Consider the following 9,829-nt stretch of genomic DNA (forward strand, 5'->3'; position numbering starts at 1 on the left):
CTAAATGACAGAGAATTCAAGATAGAAATCCTAAAAATCCTCCGAGATATACAAGAAAACACAGAAAGGCAATATAGGGAGCTCAGAAAACAACTCCATGAACACAAAGAATATATGTCCAAGGAAATTGAAACTATAAAAACAAATTAAACAGAGATGGAAAACTCAATTCACGAGCTGAAAAACGAAGTAACAAGCTTAGCTAATAGAACAGGTCAGATAGAAGAGAGGATTAGTGAAATAGAAGACAAGCAACTTGAGGCACAACAGAGAGAAGAAGAAAGAGACTCAAAAATTAAAAAAAATGAGATAGCCCTACAAGAATTATCTGACTCCATCAAAAAGAATAACATAAGAATAATAGGTATATCAGAGGGAGAAGAGAGAGAAAATGGAATGGAGAACATACTTAAACAAATAATTGATGAGAACTTCCCAAGCCTGTGGAAAGAACTAAAGCCTCAAGTTCAAGAAGCAAACAGAACTCCAAGTTTTCTTAACCCCAACAAACCTACTCCAAGGCATATCATAATGAAATTGACACAAACCAACAGCAAAGAAAAAATTCTCAAGGCAGCCAGGGAAAAGAAGAATACAACATATAAAGGAAGGCCCATTAGATTATCATCAGATTTCTCAGCAGAAACTCTACAAGCTAGAAGAGAGTGGACCCCAATATTTAAAGTCCTGAAAGAGAGGAACTTTCAGCCACGAATACTATACCCATCAAAGCTATCCTTCAAATACGAAGGAGAAATAAAAACATTCACAGATATAGAAAAGATGAGGGAATTTATCATCAGAAAACCCCCACTCCAGGAATTACTAAAGGGGGTTCTCCAATCAGATACAAAGAACAAAAAAAAACAGAGCCACAAGTAAAAGCTCCAAGAAGAACACAATAAAACCAAATTTAAACTGTGACAACAACAAAAAGAAAGAGGGGGAGAAGACGGAGATTAACAGTAGCAAAGGACGATGGAGTGCAAAAGTACTCACAAAATAGTTCGCTACAATGAACAGGGTAGAGACCCTTTTCATTACTCAAAGGTAACCACCATTGAAAAAACCACCACAGAAGCACATGAGATAAAAAAGATAGCAACAGAGGAAAGATGTATGGAATACAACCAAATAAAAACAAAAGATAGAAAAACGAAAGAGAAGGATCAAACAAGACACAAAACTAACAGAAAGCAAGATATAAAATGGCAATAGGGAACTCACAAGTATCAATAATTACACTAAATGTAAATGGATTAAACTCACCAATAAAAAGGCACAGAGTAGCAGAATGGATTAAAAAAGAAAATCCAACTGTATGCTGCCTACAGGAAACTCATCTAAGTAACAAGGATAAAAACAAATTCAAAGTGAAAGGCTGGAAAACAATACTCCAAGCAAATAACATCCAAAAAAAAGCAGGTGTAGCAATACTCATATCGGATAATGCTGACTACAAGACAGGAAAAGTACTTAGAGACAAAAATGGCCATTTCATAATGGCTAAGGGGACACTGAATCAAGAAGACATAACAATTCTTAATATATATGCACCAAACCAAGGAGCACCAAAATATATAAGACAGCTACTTATTGATCTTAAAACAAAAACTGACAAAAATACAATCATACTTGGAGACCTCAATACACCACTGACGGCTCTAGATCGGTCATCCAAACAGAGAATCAACAAAGACATAGTGGCCTTAAACAAAACACTAGAGCACCTGGATATGATAGACATCTACAGGACATTTCATCCCAAAGTGACTGAGTATACATTTTTCTCCAGTGTACATGGATCATTCTCAAGAATTGACCATATGTTGGGCCACAAAAACAATATCAGCAAATTCAGAAAAATTGAAGTTGTACCAAGCATATTTTCTGATCATAAAGCCTTGAAACTAGAATTCAACTGCAAAAAAGAGGAAAAAAATCCCACAAAAATGTGGAAACTAAACAACATACTTTTAAAAAATGAATGGGTCAAAGAAGAAATAAGTGCAGAGATCAAAAGATATATACAGACTAATGAAAATGACAATACGACATATCAGAATCTATGGGATGCAGCAAAAGCAGTGATAAGAAGGAAGTTCATATCGCTTCAGGCATATATGAACAAACAAGAGAGAGCCCAAGTGAACCACTTAACTTCCCACCTTAAGGAACTAGAAAAAGAAGAACAAAGACAACCCAAAACCAGCCGAAGAAAGGAGATAATAAAAATCAGAGCAGAAATAAATGAATTAGAGAACAGAAAAACTATAGAAAAAATTAATAGAACAAGGAGCTGGTTCTTTGAAAAGATCAACAAAATTGACAAACCCTTGGCAAGACTTACCAAGGAAAAAGGAGAAAGAACTCATATAAACAAAATCCAAAATGAAAGAGGAGAAATCACCACGGACACCGTAGATATACAAAGAATTATTGTAGAATACTATGAAAAACTTTATGCCACTAAATTCAACAACCTAGAAGAAATGGATAAATTCCTAGAACAATACAACCTTCCTAGACTGAGTCAAGAAGAAGCAGAAAGCCTAAACAGACCTATCAGTAGAGAAGAAATAGAAAAAACCATTAAAAACCTCCCCAAAAATAAAAGTCCAGGCCCTGACGGCTATACCAGCGAATTTTATCAAACATTCAAAGAAGACTTGGTTCCTATTCTACTCAAAGTCTTCCAAAAAATTGAAGAAGAAGCAATACTTCCAAACACATTTTATGAGGCCAACATAACCCTCATACCAAAACCAGGCAAGGATGGCACAAAAAAAGAAAACTACAGACCAATATCTCTAATGAATACAGATGCTAAAATACTAAACAAAATACTAGCAAATCGAATACAACAACATATTAAAAAAATAATACATCATGATCAAGTGGGATTCATCCCAGAATCTCAAGGATGGTTCAACATACGTAAAACGGTTAATGTAATACACCATATCAACAAAACAAAGAACAAAAACCACATGATCTTATCAATAGACGCAGAAAAGGCTTTCGATAAAATACAACACAATTTTATGTTTAAGACTCTCAACAAAATGGGTATAGAAGGAAAATATCTCAACATGATAAAGGCCATATATGATAAACCATCAGCTAACATCATATTAAATGGCACTAAACTGAAGGCTTTCCCCCTTAAATCAGGAACAAGACAGGGTTGTCCACTCTCTCCACTCTTATTTAATGTGGTACTAGAGGTTCTAGCCAGAGCAATCAGACAAGACAAAGAAATAAAAGGCATCCATATCGGAAAAGAAGAAGTAAAGGTATCACTTTTTGCAGATGATATGATCCTATACATCGAAAACCCCAAAGAATCCACAAAAAGACTACTAGAAACAATAAGCCAATACAGTAAGGTCGCAGGATACAAAATTAACATACAGAAGTCAATAGCCTTTCTATATGCCAACAATGAAACAACTGAGAAGGAACTCAAAAGAATAATCCCCTTCACGATTGCAACAAAAAAAATAAAATACTTAGGAATAAACATAACAAAGAATGTAAAGGACTTATATAATGAAAACTATAAACCATTGTTAAGGGAAATCGAAAAAGATATAATGAGATGGAAGAATATACCTTGTTCTTGGCTAGGAAGAATAAATATAATCAAGATGGCTATATTACCCAAAGCAATAGACAAATTTAATGCAATTCCCATCAAAATTCCAATGACATTTTTTAAAGAAATAGAGCAAAAAATCATCAGATTTATATGGAACTATAAAAAACCCCGAATAGCCAAAGCAATCCTAAAGAAAAAGAATGAAGCTGGGGGCATAACAATACCTGACTTCAAACTCTATTATAGGGCCACGACAATCAAAACAGCATGGTATTGGCAGAAAAATAGACACTCAGACCAATGGAACAGAATAGAAAGTCCAGAAATAAAACCACATATATATAGTCAAATAATTTTTGATAAAGGGGCCAACAACACACAATGGAGAAAAGAAAGCCTCTTCAATAAATGGTGCTGGGAAAACTGGAAAGCCACATGCAAAAGAATGAAACTGGACTACAGTCTCTCCCCCTGTACAAAAATTAACTCAAAATGGATCAAAGATCTAAACATAAGACCTGAAACAATTAAGTACATAGAAGAAGACATAGGTACTCAACTCATGGACCTGGGTTTTAAAGAGCATTTTATGAATTTGACTCCAATGGCAAGAGAAGTGAAGGCAAAAATTAATGAATGGGACTACATCAGACTAAGAAGTTTTTGCTCAGCAAGGGAAACTGATAACAAAATAAACAGAAAGCCAACTAAATGGGAAATGATATTTTCAAACAACAGCTCAGATAAGGGCCTAATATCCAAAATATACAAAGAACTCATAAAACTCAACAACAAACAAACAAACAATCCAATAAAAAAATGGGAAGAGGATATGAATAGACACTTCTCCCAGGAAGAAATACAAATGGCCAACAGATATATGAAAAGATGCTCATCTTCTTTAGCTATTAGAGAAATGCAAATCAAAACGGCAATGAGATACCACCTCACACCTGTTCGATTAGCTGTTATTAGCAAGACAGGTAATAGCAAATGTTGGAGAGGCTGTGGAGAAAAAGGAACCCTCATACACTGTTGGTGGGAATGTAAAGTAGTACAACCATTATGGAAGAAAGTATGGTGGTTCCTCAAAAAACTGAAAATAGAACTACCTTATGACCCAGCAATCCCTCTACTGGGTATATATCCCCAAAACTCAGAAACATTGATACGTAAAGACACATGCAGCCCCATGTTTATTGCAGCATTGTTCACAGTGGCCAGGACATGGAAACAACCAAAAAGCCCATCAATAGATCACTGGATAAAGAAGATGTGGCACATATACACTATGGAATACTACTCAGCCATAAGAAATGATGACATCGGAACATTTACAGCAAAATGGTGGGATCTTGATAAAATGATACGAAGCGAAATAAGTAAATCAGAAAAAAACAGGAACTGTATTATTCCATACGTAGGTGGGACATAATAGTGAAACTAAGAGACATTGATAAGAGTGTGGTGGTTACGGGGGGGAGGGGGGAATGGGAGAGGGATAGGGGGTGGGAGGGGCACAAAGAAAACAAGATAGAAGGTGACAGAGGACAATCTGACTTTGGGTGGTGGGTATGCAACATAATTGAACGAGAAGATAACCTGGACTTGTTATCTTTGAATATATGTATCCTGATTTATTGATGTCACCCCATTAAAAAATAAAATTATAAAAAAAAAAAAAAAAAAAAAAAAAGAAAACTACACTATCTCTTTCTGTTCTTTTTGTGATTATCCTAGTGGTTTGTGGCACATTTCAATTTAATGTCTAAAGCTAACATAATAATTCTTACCCTTGAATAATATAAGGAATTAGATAATACCTTATTCAGATCAATCCTCTTTCATTTTAGATGCATTTTTTCTTTCAGTAGTTTAGTTTTGTTATCATCCCAGATTCCATAAGTTAGATAACATCTTATGTAAAAATATTTGTTTGGATTTAACTAAATGTTCATTAAATATTTTTCTACAACTCTTTCCAGAATCATGTACCTTCCTTCTGATATTATTTTTTTCTTTTCTTTTTTTTCTTCCTTCCTTCCTTCCTTCCTTCCTTCCTTCCTTCCTTCCTTCCTTCCTTCCTTCCTTCCTTCCTTCCTTCCTTCCTTCTTTCCTTCCTTCCCTCCTTCCTTCCTTTCTTTCTTTCTTTCTTTCTTTCTTTCTTTCTTTCTTTCTTTCTTTCTTTCTTTCTTTTTTACAGAGACAGAGAGAGAGTCAGAGAGAGGGATAGATAGGGACAGACAAACAAGAACGGAGAGAGATGAGAAGCATCAATCATCAGTTTTTTGTTGTGACACCTTAGTTGTTCATTGATTGCTTTCTCATATGTGCCTTGACCTTGGACCTTCAGCAGACCGAGTAACCCCTTGCTCGAGCCAGCGACCTTGGGTCCAAGCTGGTGAGTGCTCAAACCAGATGAGCCCGCACTCAAGCTGGCAACCTTGGGGTCCCGAACCTATGTCATCCGCATCCCAGTCCGACGCTCTATCCACTGTACCACCACCTGGTCAGGCCTGATATTATTCTTTAACTGACTGAAATAAATTCTTTGGAAGATACATTGATATAGAATTTTTTATGGTAGCCTCTTTATAAATATATATGTATTTCATCTGAAAATATATTTATTTTATCTTCCATTTGATTTTTTTCTGGGAACACAATTCTAAGTTGGAAGTTATTTTCTACTATTCAAATTTATTACTTTATTTCCTGCTAACTTAAATTGTTGCTATTGAGAAATATGTTTTCAGTTTAATTATCATACTTTTAAAGGGGCTTTGAGACTATTTTGGTCAAGGGAATGTAAGTGGGAGAGATGTATGTCATTTCAGGTTGAGATAATGAGAAACCCTTTAGTAGTTCTCTGTTTCTTTTTTCCCCTTCCAAAGCAGACATGGAAACTTTGGGATGAGATGGCAGTGTCAGAATTAAAGCAGCTTAGACTGCTGGTTCATGGAATAAAAAACAGACATCTGGGAGCATCATTTTGGAAAGTAGAGAGTTTTGTTAGTTTTAAGGCACTAAGATGTGAGGGTTATTTTTTACGAGATGAACTACACAAATTAATACACATTCTCTGACTATGTTGTTCCTCTTCTATTCTTTTTGTTTGTTTTGTTCTGTTTTTTTACAGAGACAGAAAGAGAGTCAGAGAGAGGGATAGATAGGGACAGACAGACAGAAATGGAGAGAGATGAGAAGCATAAATCATCAGTTTTTTGTTTCAACACCTTAGTTGTTCATTGATTGCTTTCTCATATGTGCCTTGACCGTGGGCCTTCAGCAGACTGAGTAACCCCTTGCTGGAGCCAGCGACCTTGGGTCCAAGCTGGTGAGCTTTGCTCAAGCCAGATGAGCCTGCTGTCAAGCTGGCGACCTCAGGGTCTCAAACCTGGGTCCTCCGCATCCCAGTCCGATGCTCTACCCACTGCTCCACCGCCTGGTCAGGTTTCTATTCTTTTCACATTCTCCTCTGGTAATGAAGTTAAATATATGTTATAATACCTATTCCATTTTCCAAAATCTTAAACTCTCTTTCATAATTTTTATGTTATCTCTGCTATATTATGTGCTACTTCTGCACATCTATTTTTCAGTTTGTTCATTTTATCCTCAGCTATATTTTCTCTAACTGACTCATTTACTTAGTTTTTATTTTAGTAATTATATTTTGGGATAAAAATTCTATGTTGTAGTTTCCAAAATCTTGTTAGGTTTCAGTTTTAATCACTTCTTTTTACTTACTTTGCCTTGTAATCTTTTATTTCTCTAAATATATATATTTCCCCATGAATAAGATGCACCTTAATTTTGGGGCCTGAAATTTGAAAAAAATGTATTACATAAAGTTATTGAACTCGTTTTTTTTACATTAAATTAAATTTTATTTAATTTTATTTATTTTTGTATTTTTCCAAAGTTAGAAGTGGGGAGGCAGTCAGACAGAATCCCGCATGGGCTCCACCAGGATCCACCCAGCATGTCCACCAGGGTGGCAATGCTCTGCCCATATGGGGCATTGCTCCATTGCCACGGAGCCATTCTAGCACCTGAGGTAGAGGCCATGGAGCTGTCTTCAGTGCCCTGGGCCAACTCTGCTCCAATGGAGCCTTGGCTGCGGGAGAGAAAGGAGAGGAGGAGATAGAGAGGAAGGAGAGAATGAGATAGAAAGGAAGGAGAGGAGGAAGGGTGGAGAAGCAGATGGGCGCTTCTCCTGTGTGCCCTGATCGGGAATCGAACCTGGGACTTCCACATGCCAGGCTGATGCTTTACCGCTGAGCCAACCAGCCAGGGCAAACTCACGTTTATTCATCATAAAATTCATACAACTCCTCATCACTGTCAAAACTCCCATCCATTAGCTTGTCCTTATCTGTATCTGATGACTAATCACTGTCTTTATATATCACCTTGTTCTCAGTTCCATCTATGATATTTGAAATGCCACACTTCTTAAATGACTTGACAACAATCTCAATCTTAATATTATCTTTTCACCCGGGTACAAACTTCTCCTATAGTTGGTTTCTTCACTCTTCCTGCTGGTGTCAAATTGTCCCCAGAAGACTTCATCTATTGGTTCCATTTGTCTCTTATGGCAGCTTGGAAGGGTTTGTTAATGCTGACATCAAGTGGTTGGAGCTGGGATGTCAAGCCTCTAGGCTTATGTTCAGCAACAAGTTTTGTTTTTTGCTCTGCAGCAATCTTCTTTGTGTTTTTTTGTTATGTGTGCCCTGAACTGATCAAGAACCAATAGGTAAGGTTTGTGTAATAGTACATCTGGTCTCCTCCTCCAAACTTTCTCAAACCAGATCTTCATCCCATCCTGATCCACCCAACCCTTGTCATGAATGTGGACAATCACTCCTCAAGGAATGTCTTCTTTTGGCATTGTTTTGCATTTGAAAATCAGCATAGGAGGCAGCTTAGTTCCATTGGCACAAGTTAGAACAGTGGTCGGCAAACCGTGGCTTCTGAGCCATATGTGGCTTTTTGGTCCCTTGAGTGTGGGCACAAAGGCCAGCTTAGGAGTACCCTAATTAAGTTAATAACAACGTACCTACCCATATAGTTTAAGTTTTAAAAATTTGGGTCTCAAAAAAAATTTTCAATCATTGTACTGTTGATATTTGGCTCTGTTGACTAATGAGTTTGCCGACCACTGAGTTAGAACAAATGTATAGTGGCTCTTTTCATGTCCACTTGTCTTCACAGTTACAGTTTTCACCCCCATATTATCAACAGTTCTGTTACTTGGGAAATTGAAGGGGGACTTTGTCCAAATCTGTCCCAACTCAAACTGATGTGTCTTCCAACATTGATTGACAAAATGATGAAATTCATTTTGCTCATAGCTTTCAGGCATCTTTTGGGCAAGTCTGATGCATGTACGAATGCTTAGTCCATTTTGTTTCATGAACATGAAACACCAATTTTGTCCTCCTTTGAAGTCAGTAACTTCTTTTTCATCAGCAATTCTTCTTGCCTCATGCTGAACCATCTTTTTGGACACAGAAATTCTAATTGCCCTTTGCTCTTCAATCCAGATCTTTAATTCCCTCTCTAAATCAGGCCATTTTTCTGACTTGCCTCTCATGGCCTTCCTCTGCCGTGGCATTTTCAGTAGGGTTTCTTATTCCTGTAGCCAGTCTTGGATTGATTTCTCGGTTGGAGGAGGACCAAACTTATGTTCAGCAGCACAATCTCCATTCACTTTTGCAAACTAGATCACTTTTAACTTGAATTCAGCACTGAACAAAAATCTTTCCTGAGCCATTTCTGGGCAGAATGTGGCAAAACCTAACCTACCGTAATACATAGGTAATAAGTGCAAAACAATGAGCACAAAGACAAGTACAACAAAGGGGGAAATGCAAGTAAAAAAATCTACAATAAATGCAAAAGCAAGTGTGAAAAAGCATGAAATGCAAGTAAAAAAACTACAACCACTGTCTAAGACATACCCAGTTTTAGACCCCACATTTTTTGAAAAAGCGTGCATTTTATACATGGAGAAATACAGTACTTTATACAAAAATGTTTTATATTACGTACATGAAAATATCAAATTTTTTTTGTATGTGTGACAGGGACAGAGAGAGAGAGAGACAGAGAGAGGAACAGAAAGGGATAGACAGGCAGGAAGGGAGAGAGATGAGAAGCATCAATTCTTTGTTAAGGCTTCTTAGTCTCCTTAGTTGTCCATTGATTTCTTTCTGATAT

This window comes from Saccopteryx bilineata, chromosome 1, assembly GCF_036850765.1.
Source record: "Saccopteryx bilineata isolate mSacBil1 chromosome 1, mSacBil1_pri_phased_curated, whole genome shotgun sequence".
Classification (NCBI taxonomy): domain Eukaryota; kingdom Metazoa; phylum Chordata; class Mammalia; order Chiroptera; family Emballonuridae; genus Saccopteryx; species Saccopteryx bilineata.